General features: G+C 29.7%; 1 long non-coding RNA gene across 4 annotated transcripts; it reads left to right on the plus strand.

The window, feature by feature from the left end:
• The first annotated feature begins 7,131 nt into the window (after window positions 1–7,131).
• On the plus strand, window positions 7,132–10,995 carry LOC141693379 (uncharacterized). Of its 4 annotated transcripts, none has more exons than XR_012563098.1 (4): window positions 7,132–7,426; window positions 8,156–8,261; window positions 8,453–8,689; window positions 8,892–10,995. It is a non-coding gene; the product is annotated as an uncharacterized LOC141693379 (long non-coding RNA). The 4 variants fall into 4 exon arrangements; XR_012563099.1 differs by having other exon boundaries at window positions 9,672–10,995; XR_012563100.1 differs by having other exon boundaries at window positions 10,267–10,995.
• Window positions 10,996–11,199: the final 204 nt, after the last annotated feature.

An 11,199-nucleotide genomic window follows, 5' to 3' on the forward strand; every position in this document is an offset into this window, starting at 1 on the left:
TTTGTTTGCCTTTCTGACAAGCATCACACAAACCATCCCTTGAGAATTCAACAAGAGGAATTCCTCTAACTAAGTCCTTTTTGACTAGATCATTCATTGTCTTGAAATTCAAATGGGATAACTTCTTGTGCCATAGCCAACTTTCAACTGAACTTACTTTGATGAAGAGACAAGTAATAGATTCTGCATCTGTAGAGTTGAAGTCAGCTAAGTACACATTTCCTTTTCTAACTCCAGTTAGAACCACTTTGTTGTCTTTCTTACTGGTGACAACACAGGCTTCTGAATTGAAGGAAATTATATTCCCTCTATCACATAGTTGACTGATGCTCAGTAAGTTGTGCTTGAGACCATCAACTAATGCAACTTCATCAATTATGACATTCCTTGTTGAAATCAAGCCATATCCCATAGTAAACCCTTTGCTGTCATCTCCAAAGGTTATGCTAGGGCCAGCTCTCTCCTTAAACTCTGTGAGCAGGGAGAAATCTCCTGTCATGTGTCTTGAACAGCCACTGTCCAAGTACCATAGATTTCTTCTTTTTCCCTGCACACCATAAAATCAATCAAGTTGATTTTGGTACCCAAGTTTCCTTGGGTCCATTCTTGTTAGCCTTTCTCCTAGACTTCATTCCTCCTGCATCTTTAGACTTAGGTAACTTTGAGTCAACCTTGATCTTAGATGTAGTTGGTTGAGGTGTAGGGTTAGTCACAGAATCATTTAGCACATTTGGAATTTGATAAGGCATGGATTGTGCAAGCATGTTATTCCATATTGGCATATTGTATGGCATTTGAGGCATACTAAATGCAGCAAGATAAGGATTGTTAAAATATGGCATGTTTGCAAAATGTGCATAAGGATTCTGATGAGACATAACAGGCATAGCATGCAGAGGTGATGCAGACATATTAGGCATGGAAGAGGGCACAGGTATGGGAGTTTTTTTAATAGATTTGTAATTAGCAGATAGATGATTAACACTACTACAATGCACACAGCTTTTTCTAAGAGCATACTTATCAGGTGTGTAATTGTTATGTTTGTTAACCCCTACCTTCCCATTTCTATTAGATTTCCTTTTAGTTTCCTTTTTATCCTCAACCACTTTGAGCCTATTCTTTAACTGTTCTAAGGTCATGTGTCCTATATTCACCTTACTGAAATCTTTGGATGTGCTTGCTTCTTCTTTGACAAAGTTCTTGGAAGTTGAACCAAACTTTTTGTTGAGTTTCTTTAGATTTTCACTTTTAGAAACATCTGCCTGTTTTAATTGAGGAACCTTCAACGGATGCTCCTTTTCTTCCTTCAACGGATAACTTTCATCATCCGTTGATTCCACATCCGTTGACAGCCCATCAATTAATTCCATTTTCTTTTTGTTTGTATCCCAGGCAGTCTCACAGAATGATTCAATTCCTTGGACCTTGGCAATTTGAGCACTAACATCCCTAGATGTCTTCCAGGCTTTAATCACCTCTTGCTCTCTCTCTAATTGATTAGAAAGTATTTCTACTTTCTTAACAGATTCAGCTAGTTCATTTTCAACAGATATACAATGTAGCTTAGTTTTCTCTAGGTCAATCAACTTATCTTCTAACACAGCATTTCTATCACTTAAAAATAAATTGTTCTCTTTAATCCTACTATTTTCTTTAGCAAGAGATTTAAGAGACACACGCAAATGATACAGTTCAGTAGACATGTCATTAAAAGCATCATTGCACTCTTCTTTAGTAAGCTGTGTTAAATCAGTAGTGATTACCTGGTTGCTTGATGAACTAACTTCATTTTCCTCAGAATCAGCCATGAAAGCCAAGTTGACATATTCCACATCTTCATTCTCTTCTTCTCCATCAGCTGCCCAGTCTTTTTCTTGAGTAATGAAAGCCCTCTCCTTTTGCTTGAGCAGATCAAAATATTTCTTTTTGTAATCTACTTGGTCAAATTTCTTCTTTTCAGAAGTTGGCTTTCTGCACTCACTTGCAAAGTGTCCACTTATACCACAATTGAAACACTTGAACTTGGATTTGTCCACCATGTTCTTATGAGGTTTAGTGGCTCTAGTGTTTTTCCTAAATTTCATCTTTGCAAATCTTCTGGACAGAAATGCAAGATGCTCATCAATACCATCAGAGTCATCTTGGCTGGAGTTGTCTTCATTCTCAGCAACTTGCTCCTTACCCTTGCTTGATTCTGATTTGCTTGTGCCATCTTTGGAGTTTAATATTGATCTCACAGTTTCTTGTCTGCATTCTTTCTCATTTTCAGCTACCAAGGCAACTGAACCTCCTTTCTTTCTTCCCTTCTCCAATACCTCATCCTGTTCCAGCTCTAGTTCATAAGTCTTCAAGATTCCATATAATCTTTCAAGAGTGAAGTCCTTATAATCTTGAGAGTTTCTCAAGGAGACAGTCATGGGTTTCCATTCCTTTGGCAATGATCTTAAAAATTTAAGATTTGAATCCTTCACCTGGTACACTCTACCATACAGCTTCAGTCCATTCAACAGCTTTTGGAATCTATTGAATGTGTCATTTAAAGATTCATTTTCTTCAAAATGAAAATACTCATACTGTTGAATGAGAAGCTGCATTTTGTTTTCTTTTACTTGTTCTGTACCTTCACACAGTAGCTGAACTGTGTCCCAAACCTCTTTGGCAGTTGTGCAATTTATCACATTATCAAACATATCCTTGTCAAGACCATTAAACAAAATGTTCATAGCCTTCTTATCCTTGTGGACTTCTTCTGTGTCTTCCATTGTCCATTCTGCTCTAGGTTTTGAAATGGATTGACCAACAGCAATTGTGGTTGTAGCAACTGTGGCTACTTTGTGGGGAATGTGAGGACCATTCTCAATGCAGTTTACATAACCTTCATCTTGGGAGAGTAGATGAAGGTGCATTTTCACCTTCCAATGGTGATAACTGTCTTTGTCAAGAACTGGGATTTTTACTCCAATATCCTTTTTACTCATCTTTGTTAGTTTCCAAGATCTTTAAACTCTTTGTGTGTCAAGAGCTTGCTCTGATACCAATTGTTATTCCTAATGAACTAACAATGAGATTTACAGAAGGGGGGTTGAATGTAAATCTCAAAACTTTTTCAAGTTTTGAGCAGTTTCAAAGGCTATGTGTTTAAGATAAACAAGTGTATGAATTGCTTTAAGCTAATACAGACAGATATATATTCAAACACTAATGTAAAGAACACAACAGACCTTAAAAACTTTTCTGGTGGATTGTTGTTCCACCAGAGATGGTATTTCAGAAAATCTGTGATTCAAGAAATTGATCACAGCTGCTTCCTAGTACAAACTAGATAATTTTTCTCTCAAGATTTTTCTAAACAGCTCTGGAAAAATTCATATCTAATTACTAGCTGCTACTTGGTTTATATACTACCAAGTTTACAAGTGAAGACAAAGATAAAAAGTACAATAATAAAATAAGTTCTCCACTTGTTTCTTCTCCATTTTACTCCAGTGTATTGTTGACTATTGCCTCTTTATACTAGAGTAGAACGGCTGCTTTTTCTGATGTTCCTGAAATAGGCTACCACATCTCAGTTGTCTCTGTCAACCCATGTGCCTCTGTTTGTAGGTACAACTACCACTTGTCAACTGCTATTTAACAGAACATCCGTTGAAGCCTTCATCCGTTGATGGCTTTATCCGTTGATGTGTTAGCAGTTGAAGCTCTATCCGTTGATGCACTTATCCGTTGAAGGATGTTATCCGTTGAAGCTTTAGAGACATCCGTTGAAGCTTTGTTTCTCATCCGTTGAAGGTCTTTAAGTTATCCGTTGACACCATTTCATTTATACAAAATTACAAGGCATGAAATATTTACAATTGGCCTTCCTATCTGCATATCCTCTAGTAGTCAACATGACTTATAATTTCCCTCAACATTTAAGAATTATATCTCAAATTCAGAGACTGAAATATGCTACAACACTAGACTTATTTCTAAGTAAAGCTACACCATCAACGGATAGCCAAAATGGTCTTATCCGTTGAGACTATAAACACTAGATTTCTACTTAAGTGTTTTGTTAAACATATCATCAAACTAATGCACATATATTCCTAACAATATTATTTTATATAATTTAAGAATGTGTAATTATAATTTATTTTCTTAATTGATTACTTATTGTGTTTTTTTACAGATTATGAAGTATTATAATGGAATATTAGAATAAATGAAAAAATATAGTATATAATATATTCTATTAGATTTATATTTCAATTTTAAATTGTTATATTATTATTATTATTCCTCATTTTTATGTATTATAGATTGATGACTCTAAATTTTATAAAAGATAATCTGAAAGAGTTTGATCTTGCCGTGTTTGTGACAGTACTTAACATTTTTTTAATAGTACTTTTAAATTTATTTCATTAGTTTCTTCTTCAATTTTGAATTATAATAGTTTTTTTATAAAAATTATTATTATTATATTTCTTCCTACTTTTTATGTTTTATATAATTCATGTACTCTAATTTTTTTTTAAAAAAAAATTGTAATTTTTCCCAAATGAAACAAAACGCTTGTAATATTTATACCCAAATATAATTTCAATGTTTTTATTATTTTATTTTATAAAAAATAAAATGATCTTGTTACAAAATTTTTTAATCAAACTCACCGGTTCCGATTATTTTTAAAATATAATCGACTTTAGTCCGATTAACAAAGAATTCGTTAATTATTACTTAGATTTATATTTTTTAAGATAATTGTAACTTATATTAAATATATAATATTTTTAATATTATTTTATATCGTTTAAGAATGTGTAAGAATAGTTTAATTTCTTAATTAATTACCTATTGTGTTTGTTATACAGATTATTAAATATTAAAATGGAATAGTAGAATAAATGAAATAAATATAATATATAATCTATTTTATTAGATTTTCATTCAATTTAAAATTATAATAGTTTTTTTTTATTATTACTATTATTATTATATTTCTTCCTCGTTTTTATGTTTTACTCAATCGATGATATACTATAAATTTTTTAGAAGAAACAAAATACCTGTAATATTTATACCTAAATATAATATAAATGTGTTTCTTATATTATAAGATAAAAAGGAAATTATCTATTCAAAAATATTAAAAATCAAAATTGCACATTTCAATTTTTTGTAAAAATGTGATATTGTTTTAACTCAATTAACAAATGATTTCTTAGTTGTTACTTATATTTATTTTTATCAAGATAATTGTTACTTGTATTGTACACACATATATATGTAATATAATAGTTTTATTATTATTTTATATCATTTTAAAATATATATATATATATTTATAATTCAATTTATTAATTACTTATATATTGTGTTTGATATACAAATTCTTAACTATTATAATAGTATAATAGAATATATTTTTCATAACACGTAACTTAATTTCATATGAATACAAACATTGTGCAAAATATATTTCAACATGTCTTGTAATATGTTTAGATATTATTTTTTTACTTATTTTGATTTCAATTATGTATGTATGTGAATAATATAAAACTTTGCTATAGTGTTTTCACACCTAGTATAATTATTTAAATTTATTTTATTTTTGTTTTTTTTTAATTTTTAATTAATATTTATTTGTTTTTCTTGTTTATATTTTTGTTTTTTTATTTGTTCATTTGGTTGTATAGTTTTTTTGATATTTGTGTAAAGTTTTTATATAAAATAATTTCATATTATAAATGATTAGAATGAATTTTATTTAACAAACTACATCTTTATTATATGAGTTTATTAAAAAAACTATTTTTTTAAAAAATGAGTAGTTTTTCATTTTGAACTTATGTACCAAGAGCGCACGCGTGAAATGGATAGGCTAACTTTAATTTTTAAATGACCTTATTAACTCTAATATTCTATATCTATATATTGTCCGTCGACAATGCAAAGTGTAGTCACAGAACCTGTGACTTGTCACGTCTCATTTAATGTCTGTTTACAGTTTTTATCCATAAAATGTTACTTTTTTTTTTCTTTGCTTTGTACATTATTTTTTCTTTCTTTTTATTTATTTTTTCAGTTGTCCATTTACTTTACATTTACAAATTAAAAATTGAATTTGCATAATATTTTTTATAAAAACATAATTAACACAATTTTTGAACTTAAATATAAAAAGTACACAAATATAAATTAGAGGACATAATCTGAAAAACATGCAAAAAATTAGAGAACACATAAAATATAAATTAGAGGACATAAAAAATACAGAACACACAAATATAAATTTACAATGCACTTAAAATATAAATTATAAAATATAAAACATAAAGTACTTATAAATATAAAGAAAACATAAAATTTTATGTGTTATGTAAAAATTTATGTGTGTTTATGTGTTATATAAGTATTTAAATTAGTGAACGTAAAATATAAATTATAAGATATAAATATATTGTGAAATATAAGATTAATGAACACATAAATTAAAATTAATGAACATAAAAAATTACATAACACATTAAAATTAAAGAAACACGAAATATATACAAAACATTAAAATTTACGGAACACATAAGTACGAATAAAAGAATATAAAAATAAAAGGTATTTCAAATTAAGGAACACACAAAGTATACAAGAAAATTTATAGAACACGAAAATACTCGGAACACATAAAATAAAAATAGGGACTGAAAAAATTAGATAACATATCAAAATTTAAAGAACAAAAGTATATAGAAATATACGGCACATAAAATAAACAAATAGAACTCTTAAAAAAAATACTAGTGATTAGAATTTTAAAGAACAAACAATTACTATAGAACATAACAATGTTAAAAAATACAGAAAACTAATAAAAAATATCCTCTACACAAAATAATTACAGAATATGTTAAACTTTCACTGAACTGTGCAATAAAAATTACAAAATTACATAAAAATAAATATAGAACACATATTTACTAGATGCAAAAAGAATATTATAATGTAAAATATTTAAAAGACTTAACACACATGTTAAAAGAATACAAAATAAAGAATACAAAACAGAGGTCAAAATTGGATAACATAAAGCTAAAGTAATAAAGAACAAAAAACTACAGAACCCGTCATTAAAATTGATGAACCGTGTTATATACATGAACCTAGGAGAAATAGTTACTTTGTTATCTTAAAAAAAATAGTTATCCACTGAATCTGAACATATCTATATATCTATATAAAGTAAAATCGTCAATTTTGAATTCAATTATCAGTTATGATCTTCCTGCCTTCCCAAACCACACAAAATCATCTGTATAAATATACAGTCTACAAACTTTTACAAATCAATGGGGCTAACACTAGGCTTCCAAGAAGAATGATGTTTGCAAGTGAAGACAACGGAGCTTTTGAACCCATGTTTATATCTGAAATTGAGGTTAGAATTTTGGGCCTTTTCTTGATTTTTGTTTGATTATGTGTTGAAGGTGTAATTTTTATAGTGAAGTTTGAATCTTTTTGAGTTTTAGTTAGTTGGTTTGTGTTGCTAACTGAAAAAATTAGTGTTTAAGTATTTATTTATTTTTTTCATTTTCAAGAACTTTGCCCCATTATTAAGCTAAGAAAAAATCTGAAGCCCTGCCTTACTCAAACACAGCTGATTCAACATGCAGATTATTTGTAATTTATTTTACCTTTTTCATATGTTTAAATGTCTGTTATACGTGACCATTCTGATGCTTCTGTTATGCTATCTGATATTAATTATTTATTATCCTATTGATTCGCTTTTCAGGTGGATTTCTGTATAATTACATTGAGTGCTTATTTAATCTTTAAGTTTGCAAATTGATATTGTGGGGGTTTATGTTGAGCTCTATATTAATCAGGCAACATAAATGGATTCCTTTTCTCAAAGGTTGTACATGTATACGTGACCATTCCGATGCATATGTTATGCTATCTGATATTAATTATTTATTATCATATTGGTTCGCTTTTCACTTAGATTTCACTTATTGGAAAGTGGGTTGGTATGATATACATAATATCATAATAATTACATTGAGTGCTTATTTAATCTTTAAATTTATAAATTGATATTGTGGGGGTTTATGGTTGAGCTCTATATTAATCAGACAACACAAATGGATTCCTTCTATCAAAGGTTGTACAGGTATAAGGTGAATGATCTCATCTTATGCAACTCAAATGTTTTCTAGGAAATGTCGTGCAAGCTCTATTATGACTACATCACCAAAGAGAATCAATAGGTGTTTACTTTAATTTTACATTCTTTTCTATTTTCACATGCATAAATGTTTCAATAATTTTATGCGTCGTTGTTTTCTTGCATCAATTAATTAATCCATCAATTAATTCAGTTTATGAAATATTATTTGAATCCAGAATACAAATCAATGTAGCTAACACTGTTTTCTCGTGCTTTGTGGTTGATGTTTAGGTATTAGGCTTCCAAGAAGAAGCAGAGCTTTTGAACCCATATTTATATCTGAAATTGAGGTTAGAATTTTGGGCATTTTCTTGATTATTGTTTGATTATATATCGAAGGCGTAGTTTTTTGTGTAGGTGCCTAAAGGGCATGTGTGGATTGAGGGAGATAACAAGTATATGTCTAGAGATTCAAAAAACTTTGGCCCTGTTCTTTATGGGATGATTGTAGGCAGAATTTTTTGAAAAGTGAGTTTCTTTTTATGCTGAAGTTTAAGTATTTTGATTCTATTGTAATCGGCCATTGGATGTTGGTTGTTTCTTTGAAATATTCATGTTTTTCTCGTTGCCGTCTTTGTTTAAATTAAAATTCTTTGTTGCCGTATCTTTCATTAGGAGCTTTGCCAAGCAAGCATATAACCTAATCAAGTTTTCATACTTCATCCTGCAGTGCTACAGTCTGGATTATCACACTTTGATAAATTTGGGTAAAATCTAATTGTAATTTTTTTAAATCAAGTGATTGCCTCCTGCTAGATATATTAACCCACTCTAATCTAAATAACATATATTGCCTTCTATTGCTAAGACTTCAATCGTTTGATATTTATGCATTAACAGAAAAGAAATATTTGAAGCAAACACTGTCATTTGGTATAATTTTTTCGTATAATTGTGTTTCCAATCGACTTGGTACTTCCAATCGTGCCTAAACTGTTTTAGCTGAAGGACCGCACTTAAGTCTTGGGTGACCATGAACTTGACTTTGTAAGATGATTCAAGTTGCACTGTGTCTGTATTTGATAAGTTGTATTTTTGCTATTCGCGTCACTTATTTGTCCAGCTTCTCTTTCATTATTCATGGTCTATTGGTCTTTGTAAATTCTCATCTTTTATTTTTTATTGCAATCCGATGTCTCTCAACTGAAATGTTTAGATTGGGTGCAAGTACATATAAATATTAGCATCTAATGTGGAAGCTGCCAATCTAGAGATTGAGATTATGAAGGGTTCATTGTTTAGTAGTGAAAAAGAGAAGTGCAAGTAACAGAGATGTCGAAAACTATTAAAAAAGATCCTAACCTATTTATTCAAGCAATTAAAACATTAATACTTTTCTAAACATCTTTATTTGTCTTTTGTGATTGGCTTATTATTAAGGTGAATCCGTAGCTTACTCTAGATGTTTGGGGCCCTCCTTTACTTTATGCCTTTATTTTTGCAAACCCAGGTGAAGCACTGGCTTAAACGTACAGGGACAAGGTATAAGAAAGAGTTTACAGACAAAAATGCCACTTATCCTCGTCTTATTATAATCAACCGTATTCAATTTTGTCATTATAGGGTAAAAACATTAAATGAAAATAGCCATTTTTACAAAATGATCATTTTTCGTACTTTTTATGGGGTTCTTATTCACTTAACCAGAAAGAGCTTCTAGGCTCAGAAGTCAGATGCATGAATCTTGCTCTCAGGTTTCTCAGAATTCACATTTTCTAGAGAATGTTGATGTCAAAGAACTGCGTCAATAATTAGACAGCACCTGCACCTTCAGTTATGTTTGCTAACTCTCAGTTAAATAAAAGAAGAGTTAGAAGACGATCAAACCACATTCATAACAAATGCTGATATGTGAAATTTTTCAGATTTTTCTTTTACCTTTCCGCATTCTTATAAACTTATAGTTATATTTTGTTTGAAATGGTTTTTCTGTAAGCTGAGCTGAATTCATTTTTGGGAGACATTGAGCTACGCTGTACAAGTTTCACATTAGTTTTGGATAGCCTTGCAGACAATATAGATTATAGACTTATTCTGTTTTATAGATATCCTCAACATACATGTACACAATACTTGCAACAATGATCTGTCAGAAGAGAGGTTTAAAGAAGTAAAAGATATTATATATGAAGCAGCTACAGATGAAGATTAATATGTTACTTTATTGTCACAAAACGATCAAGCTATGGAACATGATACTAATTAGGAACCAAGGGCCCTGCAAATCTTGTGGCGAGGCGGTTGACTACCCTCTCGCATCTGAAGTCAGTAAATGTTGTTATTTTCACCCATGCTAAGGCGTAACATACTATTTTATTGAGCCAATAACTTCTAAAACACTTTTCTTCACCAGATTTAGAGTTAATTCTCAGGTGGAGGATGACACAGGAGCTACGGTTTTGTTCAATGCTGTTATGGAGCGCTTGCTAGATGTCTTGGTAAAAAGCTAATTAATGAAATGTCTCCGGGAGATACTTCTGTTTCAACTAACTGCAACCGTTGGAACTTGTGTTCAAGCTAAAGTTGAATAAATATAATTTTAAGTTGAATAAATATAATTTTTGGTTGATGTCCTACACAAGCTCAGAACTTTGGAAATTATGAGGATGGGACATAGGAAATTGTTTTTTTTTTACTAAAATTCTCAATCTACTTGGAGACTTCAATTTTATAAAAATGTATAACTCTAAGAGGGTAGTTGGTTGTCTTAAAATAATTCGTTATGATTTAAAGTTGCTTAAATTGTGAGATGAAAAGTAAAAATTTTAGTTTAATATTGTTTACGTGATTTTCTATTATGTGCAACTTATGAGTTGCTGAAATGTAAAAAACAATTTTTTTATTTTAATAAATTATTCATTTGAATGGTAACATTATTTTCATTAAAGGAATCATTTAAATAAATAAGTTATTTAAAAAGGTGTTTAGTAGTTAACTTTAATGTGTTTTTTAACTATAAATCATTTTACAACTTAGGT

Source organism: Apium graveolens, chromosome 10 (assembly GCF_009905375.1).
Source record: "Apium graveolens cultivar Ventura chromosome 10, ASM990537v1, whole genome shotgun sequence".
In the NCBI taxonomy this organism is placed as follows: Eukaryota; Viridiplantae; Streptophyta; class Magnoliopsida; order Apiales; family Apiaceae; genus Apium; species Apium graveolens.